At 40.4% G+C, this 13,957-nt stretch overlaps 1 protein-coding gene across 1 annotated transcript in view; it reads right to left on the bottom strand.

The window, feature by feature from the left end:
- Window positions 1–13,957, bottom strand: part of CDK14 (cyclin dependent kinase 14) — a 582,239-nt gene that overhangs the window by 50,856 nt on the left and 517,426 nt on the right. The window lies entirely within an intron of this gene.

Genomic DNA, 13,957 nt, shown 5'->3' with positions numbered 1-13,957 from the left:
GAAAAGTTCAGTGAAACTGGGAGAATAAAATATTCTAAGCATTATTTTTAAAAATGGAGGGAAAAAAACCTCATTGGGGTGTGTGTCTGTGTGTGTCTGTGTGTGCAATGAAAGAGAAATGGAGGACAGAAAAATGGAGGATAGAAAACTGTTCAGCAAGGAAGGAACAGAAGTTGAGAGGAGTGACTGGAAAAGTTTATAAAATCACAAAGGACACAAGTGGGGGTATCCACTATGCTCACTGTCTGAAGAGCAGAGCCAGGTAACCCCCTCTGAAGTTTAAGAGACTCATTTAGGACACTCAATAGGAAGGGCTTAGATTTATACAATAGGCTTTCAAGAGAAAGCATCCAGGGAAAAATTGCAATAGGCACTAAGAAGTAAGCCTTGGGACATTTGGGAGGCTAGATTCTTAATAGGTTAATAAAGGAAATGCATCCCCAGCTTTTGAACCTCCCCTCCAGTGACCCCTCCCCACAGACTGAGGAAAGGTGTTGGGCCTGGAGAGCCACTGGTTCCATTCTCTCGATTAATGCAGAAAATGGAGCATGGATTGGGAATGTTGCATTAGTATCGCTGTTGTCAACCCTAGTCACTAATGACCCAATTTGGGGGGGGGGGCAGAGGGGAGAAGGTTCCAGTCAAACAACAGTACTGTCTGAAGATGTAAAAGATCTTTTCTGAGGTAATTAAAAAAAATTTTTTGGCGACTTTAAAGACGGGCTTTCTTATGTGCCGTGCGGCATAGAACAGCTTGTAGGCTGCAGATCAATAAATTCCAGTTAACTTTCAAGTCATGTCGGCATGCAGCTCTGACTGGTTTATTAATTTAAATTTCAGCCTTCTAAAAAGGTATGTCTAAAGAAATACGGCACTATACGGATGGTACTGAGACTGCTCCATCAGAATAGGCCTTTGCATATACCGGTTATCCACATCAATAGGAAATCTTAAACTGCAGGAGAGAATAGGTCACCCCTCCTTCTGTCTCATTCAGTTAGTGTTTTTCTTAGGAAAACCCTGAGAATCATTTCTTTTTGTTTTTAAGAGTACCTGATCTCTGAACAGTAAATACCTATGGCTTTCCTCATGCTACTCCAGCAACTAGTTAAGAATTAAAAAAAAAAAAAAAAAAAAAAAAAAGTGAAAATGGAAGGAAAGAAACACAATCTCAATGTTTAAATATCTTTGTAGGGAGGAAGGTCTGCCATCATCTCCCTTCTTTCTCTCTTCCCTGCCACTATGTCCCCGGAACCCACTGAACTGTAAAAAAATGGCCTAGAAATGAAAAGTGAGGAAGAGCTCATGCTTTTCATTCAATCATCTCTCCCTTGCATGCTTTCTTACCTTTGATTCTTTACCTTGTTTGCTTTTGCCATACACTTTTAAAAAGCCCTCAAATACCTGTCAAGCGGATGATCCCTTTTGTGGACTAGCTTCTAGGCATCAGGACAATCTGGAATTTCTGCTCCAAAAAGACCAGTATTTTACGAAGTACAGACTAATTTTACTCTTAGATTATGCCAAAAATGACTACGATAACACAACTGTAGTTCAAACAGTGCATCTTCAAACTAAATGGCTTCTGGGTGATCTGTGCTCCCTTCTCTCTCAAGGTGACATAAATAAGAACAGGCTTCTGGAATCCATGAAAACTGGTCAGAGACGAAAGCTGCACAGGAATTCTACTGCACCTATGAGATGTTTATTCTGAAAGAAATATTTATGAACTGGTAATACTATCTGAATTTGGCCCCCAATAATAGTATCTTAAGGATATGTTTTAAAAAACAAGTGCTTATGTAGAAATCTCAGATGTTTTCAGACCACTCGGGCCTTCATGGAATTTATATAGAACATTATCATTTTACTAATAACTGAGATATGTGTTTTAAGAGCCAACTGAAACAATATATAACACGTGCCCAATTTGCATGTTGAGAATTTTAGATGGAAGACAGGTTTACACTTTTTATTTCTGACTGCATTCAGTTTTAATCAAGGTTCCTGGAGCTTCTCACTAACAGTGAAATTGTATTTAAATAGGGCCTTTAGGGTCTTCGAGTTACAGATTAATTAACTCAATTTGGACAGGGTTTTGGGGGCAACTCTAGCTCTCGCATCTCTAATTTCATCTCCGGAGGTAGTCCAAGTTCCTCGAGACATCAGCAACTAAGTAACTGCATAGGCTCAGAAAGACTGTGATGGAAACACCTGAAACAATGGGATGAGGCACTACTAGTTGACATTTCCAGCCCCTCGTTGAACGGGGCTAGGGCAGCAACTGCACCACTCAGTGGGATGTGGGCAGTGCGACCAAACAGTTCATGTCTCAGTTTCCCACTCTGCAAAATGGGGATGGGAACACCTGAGTCAGAAGGCGGGTGTGTGGACTAATCAGCGCTCAACGTGGATGCCTGGCACGGTGAGTGCTCAGTAAGTAAGATGCTGTCACTATTATTCTTATAAACCTGATCACCATGTTTCACTGTGCACAGCAGAATTCTCTAGAAATAAAAGGCAAAGGGAAAAGGTTTGGGAAAAGGTTCAGGAAGAGTAGCACATGCATGCTCAGACATTTTAGGATTTTCTTTCTTGTCCTCCTCCGGACCCAGACACCCACTCTTGTACTGTGCTGTCCAGGGCCACCGCGTTTCTGGTCCACTTCAATTACACTCTGGACTTTTTAGCCTTTCTGTGCCTTTAAGTGACCCTCTCCAGAAGCCTGTCCTGAACTATAAATATCCCCCATCGTCTTCAAGTCTTAGCTCACTGCTATCTTCTCCAGGAAGCATTCCCTGACTCCGAGGGGACTGTCCCTGCTCTGTTTTCCTTGTACTGTATTTACATTTATATAACTATACTTCTTGCCTCTTACCTTGAGCTAGTGGTCATCTTTATCTTATGTCATTTAGTGTATTTACATGACACTAAGGGACCACTGTTACAGACTGGGTGACGTTCCTCAAAATTCTTATGTTGAAGCCCTGACCTCCAATGTGGCAGTATCTGGGGTTGAGAGGTAATCAGGTGGAGATGAGTTCATGAGGGTGGGCCCCCATGATGGGATGAGTAACCTTATGAGAGGGGGAGAGAGACCAGAGCCCTCTCTCTCCTCTCTGCTGTGTGAGGACATCATGTGAAAGTGGCCACGTATAAGCCAAGAGGAGAGCTCTCACCAGGAACCAAACATGCCAGGACCTTGCTCTTGGACTTTCCGGCTTCCAGAACAGTGAGAAATAAATGCCTGCTATTTCAACCCACCCAGTGTATGGTGCTTTGTTATGGCAGCCTGAGCAGACTAACAACCGGGGCATCAGACACCTCACAAATCTATATGTGATTTGTTGGCCATTTGTTAATACATGTTTGCCAATTGTCTTCTGGTTCCCATTCATCTGGGCCATTTATTTCCATGAATATCTTTCTTCCGTGGAAACTTAGATTCTTTTCAGTTTGCTCCTGGTTCCCCAGCAACTAAATGCAAATATTTCACTTTACGTGCAACTATGCTAGACGCCGTGGAATACACTGACTTTACGTCAAGAAGCTTTATAGTCGGTCCCCTTGGAAGTGGAAGGTAAATACATATAACGGGAAAATTAATCTAATTACCGAAACAAAAAGATTCTAAGGCCAATAAAGGCCAAGGAGATAACGTACATGAGGGAAGCATGTTACATTAATTTATATAAAGAAATATGCTCTCGTCAATTTTTCTTCAACAACAAGCTCCTTTAGCTATTTTTACATTTGTCATTTAGGACAGAGACATCCTTACAAGAGATGTCTCACTTTTCTTTTATCTCTGCCGTTAGATAAACCACCGCAAAAGGCGAAGGTGAGGACTATCTGGTTCCTAGCCTCAGGGCAGAGACTGTGGCCAAGTTCAGAGCACAGCCTCTTCTAAAGAAGGCACGACTCAACCCGCAACCATAGCTGATGGCTGCAGTTAGAGAACACCAGAATGGTTCAATCGTCCTTTTCTTTTTAATGAGATGCAGAAAAATGTGGATTTTTATGTAGAATCTACATAGTTGTCAATGCTGGCTCTTACCGTAAAGGTTTAAAAACACTGTTTGAGGCAAATCCAATGTGTGTGGCCAGGGTCTGCTAAAAGCTGCCAGGTAATGGCCTTCAGAGTGTTCTGGAGAATTAGAGCAAAACAAACACTCGTAGTGTGGAGCTTTGCATGGGGAAGAGGTCCCAGACAGGATGGTGAGCAGGACCATCCACAACATATTTCTGCTTTTCTTCTGACCCCCCCTCTCTCGTCTGTGCTGACCTTTCCCCACAGCTCAGTATCAGTGATCCCATTTTTGAACCATTAATGTCGACCTCATCAGAGCGCTTTCATCTTCAGTTCAGCTTTTAATTGCTCGCTCTTTACTGATACACCAACCTAAACTAAAGCCCACTTCTACTGGGCGTGGCCAGACGGCCTCCTTGTCCCCAGCCACTGCTCCCCGCTCCCCAGTTCTTCTAGGCCACCAGGGAAGGTACCATCTGGCCAATGCTCTAGGCTCACAATGTGGGAGGCAATTTTAATTCTTCTCTTGCCTATCCTCTCCCACTTCAACCACAGGACTACCTCACGTGAATGATTTCTTTGGAATGATTTTCAACAACACTCTGCTGAGGGCCAAGAAACTGAAATAATGTGCCTTAAAGATTGCTTCTATTTTATCATGGTCTTTGCTTCACTCAAGTAAATTCTTGCCATCCCCTCCATGGAACAGGTTCAGTTCTACCTTTGTCCTTTTCTGCTGATGACATAAAACAGTCTCTTGGGTATCTTACCAATCCCCTTTCTTCATCCTCTTTAAAACTCATGTCAAACTGAATCCCAATTTGTTCTTCCTTCTGTCATGATTATGTATGATCTTTTTAAGATTTTATGTATTTACCTGAGAGGGAGACAGAGACAGAGACAGAGAAAGAGAAAGAGAGACAGAGAGAGCATGAGCGCATAAGCAGGGGAGCAGCGGAGGGAGAGGGAGAAGCAGAGTCCCAGCTGAGCAAGGAGTCTATTGTGAGACTTGATCCCAGGACTCTGGGATCATGACCTGAGCCGAAGGCAGAGGCTTAACCCACTGAGCCACCCAGGCGCCCCTGATTATATATGATTTGTAACAAGAAATACATTGCGTTGTAAGGATTTCTAGCTTTTTAAAAATTCTGCTTTAGTAAAAGAAATGGAAAGACAAACCAAAAACAATTATAGAAGAATTCGAATCAGTATGTCTTTTGTTTCTCATAGACTTCATGGAATTTGGGATTCCTAATAGCTACTGAGCCCTTGTTACAAACCAAGCAAGCCACTGTGCTAAATATGTGTGTCATCCCATTTAATCTCAACATGCTGATAAGAAAGGCACTATTCCTCATCCTGACTGACAGATGGGGAAAACCTCAGGCAGAGGAAGTTAAGACTTAGCCCAGGTCAGGGAGCTATTAAGGAGTGCAGTGAAGCCTCAAGGCCCGAGCTGCTAGGCCAAGCCAAGCCCTAAGCCCTCCTCTACACAGCTTCCCTGAGTTCAGAGAGCTGCCTGTTCAGGGTGAAGGCCACTGCTAACAGGCTGATACTAATGCAATGAATGACTAATAAAAGGTCTGCTAACATAAGGTCCAAAGAAAGGAAGCCCATAACTGTTTCACATTTTTTTAAAAAGATTTTATTTATTTATTTATTTGACAGATGGAGATTACAAATAGGCAGAGAGGCAGGCAGAGAGAGAGGGGGAAGCAGGCTCCCTGCTGAGCAGAGAGCCCGATGCGGGGCTCGATCCCAGGACTCTGAGATCATGACCTGAGCCGAAGGCAGAGGCTGAACCCACTGAGCCACCCAGGTGCCCCAACGTTTCACATTTTTCACATACAGACAAAATAGAACTCATAACTAAATGAAAGAGTTAACATGAGATCCCAGCTTTTGGACACTGTGTGTCACCTAGATCCCCTCAGCGATATCAAAGGCAGAAAAAGTGACTGCCCTACCTATTTTAACTTTCCAAAGGAAGTCAAATAAAATGCACTTTTAGGAAAGCCAGCTTGTTTTCTTATTATTTACTTTGATTAAAGAGACTGCCTCTCTCCTGGATCCCCAGTTCTCTGAGGACCTTATTCGGGCATGTGAGGCTGCCTGGCTCCTTCTTGCTCATGTCACCGATGCTCACTTCTGCCTTTTGTACCTCACTCATGAATCAGACAAGAAAAGTGCAGGGAGAAAGACTCGAGTTGCTTTCCCCTTTTCTAATGGTAAGGCTGTTTAAAGTCAGTTCAGATTTAGTGTTGTCCTGGTTATATGCTAAGTCTCAGAGTTTTCCACGGATTAGTAGGGAAACTGCATTTCAACTTCAGAAAGAAAGAAAGAAAACCCAAACAACTGAAGGCTGGATAGTTTCCCAAGCCCTCCCTAGAGCAGAAAAGCAAAATAAGGCCTGTTCTGGTCCTGGCGGCTACTGTACTTAGCTCTAAAAATACCAAAAAGGGACCTGGGAAATCGTTTATTCAAACTTTTGGCCACTGGATCCTTTGTTTAAAAGATATTTTAGGTGGAAACAAAATGAGGACAGCAGATTAAAGTGGAGCTACTTTGATGGGGAGAGTGATGGACTTGGAGTCCTGCCCAGTGTTGCCCCCCCGCCCCCTCCCAAGAGAAACCTTGAAGGGGATCAGAGGAGCAGCCACTGGCTTTCAAACCTGTTTTGGCCATAGCTCACGGCAAAAACACATTTTATTAACTGACTCAGTACAGGTGCACGAGAGCACACACAAACCCCCACACAGAGCTGAGACAAAACTTCCATCAAACAACGTTCCTACTACACCTGGTATCTGACATTCTCCTTTCTCATTTTGTCTATTCATTTAAAAAAACACTATTTCTAGCCCACTGGATTATGATCACTGCACATGAAGGGAGTTCAAAAGTACCGCATTCGATGATGATGCTCAAAGTAATTGTATAGATAAGAAAATTTTGCTCATGTCTCTTTGTCATTGTCTTTAAGAAACTGATGAGGGAAAAGGAGCAGTGAGAAGTGGTAAGCAGAGGCACTATCATTTGGATGTAGGGTTAATTCAGGTGGTCTAAGAAGGGCAGATTCCCTTGGGAGGGAGTTGGGAATGCTGACCTACGGTGATGTCTGGTCTTTTTTCTCATGGCACATCATGGGCCAAGTCCACAAAGGTTTCCACCACGTGGACCAGAAAATCAGGGAAAGTCAGAATCAAGGCAACAAAAAGGAGGAGGAGAGACAACGTGTCTGTGTTTGAGTCTCTGCTTCTAGTTTATGCCCAAGGCTGTTTTATTTTTGTCCTTGATTCCATAAAACATCCTATGTCTTGTAATCTCCATTTAAAAAAAAAAAAAAGAAAAAGAGGCAGAAGAGAGGAAAAGAAATCCCAGCACAGTCATGACAACAGTTCGAAAATAAGTTGTCATTAGTATACATAAAATCTATTCATGCTACGAAATTAGCACCAACCTAAGAAAAAAACCCCCACTACCCCCTTTAACGAACAACACCACAACAAATCTCTCTGGTGGATCTGAAGAAAGCGAAAGAGAATGCAAACGCATCTTTGAGGAAAGAATTCCCAACGTCCACTCCTTTTCTACCCTTACGATGGTTGACTCCCCAGGCCAATCCAGTGGCAGCCACAGAATTTAAAGGTTTCACTGAACTTTCTATACTAACTTAAAAGACCCATCTCCCAATACCATTTATTCAAATGTGTGTCCCTTTTCACTCTTCATTTTCGCAAGAGGCTGTAAGACATACATCTTTAGGGAAAAAATAAAAAAAGCCCACAAAAACCTAGCCACAGTAAACGTGCAACAAGGAAGGCTTCAGACATATGTACTTCCACACCCAATCACAAAATGGGCTTTTCTAAATTTCTTTCTACAAAAATAAATACGAGAAAGTAATAAAAAAAGATAAAGCCTTCATACAGAATTGCAGCAATTATATCCCCACAGCTACACTATAACCCAAAACTTTGCAAAGGCTTTGATTACTGAACCATGGCTGAAGTGAATAATTTGCTTTTCACTAAGAAAACAAGCACATTCATTCTCACCACAATGGAGAGAGGCAGTTTTAATTAAACCTTATCAAAAGATGAATAAAGAATAAACTCAATACCCATTCCACAGGACTCTATTTTCATCTGTTTAGTTTAAGCTTGCCATGTTCGTGCAATAATTATCCACTGTCCAAGGAATGCTGGCGTTGTGTTAATGTTGGTAAAGATTTAATTAGCTCAATTATCTGGAGAGTATTGAAGTGAGGCTCAGCACAGTACAAATTTCTTCAGGCTTTATACATACCTCTGATCAAAATACATGAAACTGAAATCTCAGTGAACAAAAGACTCTTACTTCTACAATTCTACTATTGAAACAGTTCCATACTTCATAATTTTATTACTCCAACTGGGGGGGGGAAAAAGAACCCTCACTGTAAGTCTTCAGAAGTAGAATTCGTAAGTGAAGGCTTATCTTGGTGTGTATGTGAGTGTGTGTAGGCATGGTGCATGCAGCTAACTTCCTAATCCGTAAATATGTTCTTAGAAAGTTAATTAAATTTGTCTTTTAGATAAATATTAATGCCAAAGTCGAGTCCTTTTAAAAATTTTTATCTTTTTCCTGTAGCCTACATATAATACGTTTTTCCCGGAAAATGAAGCATTTAAAAGGCGTTGAGAGCACAGTAACACAGACAACTGTTTCAATCTGTCAGACACCAGGGACAGACAGTAGGGCTCATTTCAGAAAACAGATTGGCCCCCAGCGGCCTGACCTTCCTGGTGGGAAAGAGAACACAGCGCCGTGCTTGACAAGCTCAGCAACAAAGAGGTGTTTTCAGGTCCCCCCAATTCAGACACGCTTCTCACAGGGAAAAATGCAAAGCAGGAGAAAGACATGCACCACTTCCAGCAAAGCAGAGTTTATTTAGTTCAGAGACAAGGATCTCAACAATAACAAAAAATAACGTATTTAGGAAAGTAGCAGGCACCATTTTATCTATTCATTTGTAACTTCAGAAAGTTCTCATCTGGCCCCTGCCAATGTCTTAGCTTCCAACCTCACCTGTAATCCAAACTCACTGGTATTACAACATCAGAGGAAACCTGCAAATATGAATATCTTGATAAAAGGTTGCTTAATTACTTTACCAGTGAAGAGGGCATAACTCTCTCTCTGAAGCTGGTTCATGCTAATTTCAAAGTAAGCTTTCTCTCTCTCTCTCTCTCTCTCTCTCACATGTTACAGGTTTCACCTTTGTTTTGAAATTCAGAGGTACATTTCTTTGACAGATTTTTCATTGCTTATTTTTATTTTGAATTTGTATAGGGTCTTTGACGCAGATCTCCGAAGGAGCCAGAAATCCAGCAGAAGTATCAACAATAAAAAAATTGATAAAGTAATTTTTAAAAAGATTTTACTTATTTATTTGACAGAGATCACAAGTAGGCAGAGAGGCAGGCAGAGAGAGAGGGGGAAGCAGGCTCCCCACTGAGCAGAGAGCCTGATGCGGGGCTCAACCCCAGAACCCTGGGATCCTGACCTGAGCTGAAGGCAGAGGCTTTAACCCACTGAGCCACCCAGGCGCCCAGATAAAGTAATATTTTTAATTAAAAAAGTCTCAAGCTAAATTAGCTGCGATTAATAAATACCTACCTTTTTTCCTAACTTCCAAGGTCAATTTTATTGTATATCTTGCTTAATTAGCTATAAAGCCACATTTAGTTTGTATGTTTTGAAATATATAGAGAATATATTAATATTATATATTATATCATATATAATACACACAGATTGAAATATAATATATAAATATAATATAGAATAAAATAATATAATCAATAAACACACACACACACACACACACACACACACACACATATAAAACCCACATTTTCTGAAGCATTAAGCTCCACACAGAGGGCAAATTTAAAAGGCACTCACAACTGCCCACACTACCCTTATAGACAAGTACACTGTCATTTTTTAAAACTCAGATTCCGAGTTTTAGTACCTACTTTCCTGAACTGTAAGGATTATGGGCACTTAGGCTCACACCAACGAGTGCAGCTGAAACAAGTCCTGGTTTCTGACCCGTAAATATCATGCCGATTTATTACATAAGCAGGTACTGCATCTACACGTGCCTCACTATAAATGTGTGGACTGTTAGAAAAAGTTCCCCTGAAGGATAGACCATCGAATACTCCACAGTCCACCACAGTTTATAAAATGAGGCATACTTTTGACAACCAGACACACATCACAATCATAAGCTCGCGTTGCCAGAGAAAAGATAAGGTTGCTCAGGTGGCAAGAAAACTTTCTGCTTAATGGTCCAAGCAATTTGCCTCAACTTTAGACTTAAACACTCCAATCTCAGAAAATTCTGTGAAGAAATGGGACGACAACGATACATCGCAATCAAACAATTGTTTTTTTAATCTGCCACATTTTCCTGAGCCATCTTTTTGGGGGAATTATGTTAAGGACTTCTTTGAGCTGGCAAAGAAAGACACAACCATGGGTTGGTTTCACCTTGTTTTCTAGCCTGCAAACCCGTTCATGGCGTGACTCACTCCGTGTGGCTCGAAAAGATATCCTCCGAACTTCAGAGTATTTTGTGCAAGAACAAAGGGTGCTTGGGTTCAGTTTGCAACACGAGTCATTTTTACCACACAAATTCCCTTCTTTGTGCTGGCAAAGGGGGATACTTTGAGCCCTTTGGGTTTAGAAGATCTTCAAACAGACAATAGTGTGCAAACAACCCTCAAGAACATAACTTGACAAGAACAACCTCAAGGCTGAGACCCAGGCTTTGAGAAAGGCCCCTTCAGATTTCCTTCTGCTCTCCACCCCGAACAAAGCCTGCCTGACAATACTGAAATCTCCTCCTTTCTTTGGATTAAACCCCCTTTGCAGGAGAAGTATGCAAATGCCATCCGTGGCTCCCTTGTCTGAGGCTACTCTCACCCAGCTATCTTTTCTCTGTCTGGCTTCCCCGGCAGACCATCGCCTGCCTGACACGGAGACCAGCCTTCCAATTCAACATCCTTCAACGCTCTGACAGTCGGCTCCCTGGGCCCACCACTGCCTCTAAAAGGGGCTCATTTAGTCGTAATTAACTATTCCCTGCATATTTCCTAAGGTATGGTAATTGTGCTAAAAGCCAACAAGTGAGGCATTCATTCTAGTTCTCATTTAAATCTTTTTTCCCCCTCAGCAGTCTCCCTCCCTCTGCCTTCTTTCCACCCCACGCAGCTGCCCCCCACCACACACATACACTTTTCTTTTTTCCCTCCTCCCAGGGAATATTTCGAGCCAAGAGATGGAATGAAGGTAGAAATGAGAAACTACAGAAAACAGTTCAAAAAGCAAAGTTTACTGAATGGTAAAGTATCACATGGGAAGTCACAAAGAAAGTGAGAAAGAATTAAAAATCAAACAAATTGTTTCCTTGACACAAATACATAAACATGTATAAATGTAAATGTGTATGTTTGTGTAGACACATGATACAAAAATTCTACAGAGGCATTTTTCTTCACTTACATATTTTTCTTCTCAAAATCTATTTTTACCCTGCATTATAGATAAAAGGTACAAATAAAAGGTAATGCTTTTGTCTCACCAGCCTTTCTTTTTTATCCTTAAGCTGAAGACAAGACAGAGGTAAGTTCAAGAATCTTTATTTCTGACCTCTTGCAAATATTTTGGGCCCTGGCAAGTGGTCAGTGGACTACTGAAGACTGTACTACGTTCTTGCAGGCAGACCAATGCTATCATAATCAGAAGTTTTGGGGATGAGGTGAGGTGATACATTATTTACCTCAAAGACTTTCCATCAGCCATGAGCTGTTGAGCTGTAGTTAAACGAATTTAACTATGAAACAGTCATGGCTTTCTTGCAATGTCTCCATGCTCTCAACACACAGAACAATGTTGTGCCATTAGTCTTGGCATAGGGAAGGAGACAATCTTCCATTAAAAAAGATTCAAAATAGCCTTTTGAAAAATTTATTCAGATAAGCAGAAGGTGAAGAATCTGGAATTTCAAATCTTTATTCTGATGTGATTACTTTAGCTCTTCTACTTGCTTTGGCTAAAAGACATTTCCATGCTGTTCCTTAATCATCTGGACACCGCTATTTCTATTGTTAATTTACCAGCACTTCTTAGGAGTAATAGAAAATACTTGAAATTATGAAATGCTCTGTGTTTATAAATGAGTTTATTTGGCTTGGTGTTTGACTCTTCATCATATGCTACTATCTACAGAAGAAAGTCTGGTACTGAGAGAACATCAAAGAGCTGGGACCCATTCAAGATGGCTCTGCAGTCGGACTTACAGTGAGAACCAGAACCTACCATGGCTATAAAACTGTAAATAAACTAACTTTTCTAGTTATGCAATAGTTTGTAAATCCATTTTTCTCTGATAAACCAGGGATATACCGATTTAATTGTCTTTCCCTTGCCATTTTTCCTTACACCTAAGTTTTATATATATAAAAGCAGAACGTTCTACTTTTTTTACATTATCCCACGTACTTCTGCATGTTCATTACTTTTATGACTATAATTTTTAAGGCTGTCGTAATTTTCCATTTAGTTTGGTATACTTTAATCTACTCAATAATTTCTTATAAAAATACTTAAGTCATCCATTCTAATTTATATTTAATCTGTCTTATGTTAGTTGTTTTAACATATTTTTCTCTGTTACTATGTCGTTATGATAAAAAATGTTATTGTGTTACTAAATATTAGGTGGTTTTAAGTAATTGGTTGAAGTATAGCTGATAAGCAATATTAGATTAGTTTCAGGTGTACAATACAGCAATTCCACATAAATACATATCTTATATAAGTATATGTATATATATATATATGTGTGTGTGTATGTATATGTCTTGCTCTCTCTCTATATATATGAAATGCTCAGTATAGTTGCCATCTGTCACCATTCAAAATTATTACAATACTACAAAAGAAACGGTCTTAAATTTTTATCCCTGGAAAACTAGTTATCTCATGTCTTAGTTTTATTTCCTCTAAATTTCACATTGAAAATCTACCTATTCATAAAACTTAAATTAAGGGAGTCATTATTCACTTCACAAAAAGATATGTAAGCAGAGAAGGCATACCATTTCAACTAAAATTATTCATGCATAACTTTCCAAGAGACATGTTATGTACATATAGAAAAATGTATACTAAAGGAATTATACCTGTAATAGATTCACAGAATTACAGGGCTGAAGGATGAATAGATTTCAGTCAAAAAGAAGCGTAAATATTGGTTAAATTTCTAATATTCTAATACATGTTAGATGTAACTATCAATGGAATTTTATGCATTTTCTTTACTTACTGTCAAGACATGACTTATCATAATAAGAAGTTCAAAGAAAAAAAAACACTGCATCTTCTTTCAAGTTGTTTTATGATCTCTAAAGGATCTTCCCAGCTTTAAGATGTTTTAATTCTTGGGCGCCTGGGTGGCTCACTTGGTTAAGCGACTGACTTCAGCTCAGGTCATGATCCTGGAATCCCAGGATCGAGTCCTGCATCAGGATCCCTGCTCAGCAGGGTATCTGCTTCTCCCCCTGACCCTCTCATGCTCTCCCTCTCTCTCATTCTGTCAAATAAATAAATAAAATCTTTATTTAAAAAAAAAAAAGATGTTTTGATTCTTTTGTATTGACCAGGAAGTTGTATGTATTTCCCCATGGGCAATCACATTAAAATCCAAACTCTCTAGCATGTCATTCCAGACCCTTCACAACCCAGCTTCAGATTCTGTTTTCGGTTCTGTCCCTTCTCACTCCTCCTATCCATGCTTTTTGGCTTTACAGTCCATTCCCTATGCTACACTTTGTGACATGACTTGGCTCTCAGTGTTTCCTCTGTGAGACA

The sequence above is a fragment of the Martes martes genome (assembly GCF_963455335.1).
Source record: "Martes martes genome assembly, chromosome: 11".
NCBI lineage: Eukaryota > Metazoa > Chordata > Mammalia > Carnivora > Mustelidae > Martes > Martes martes.
Note: the sequence above shows the minus strand (reverse complement) of the source record. Positions and strands in the feature narration are given on the sequence as shown.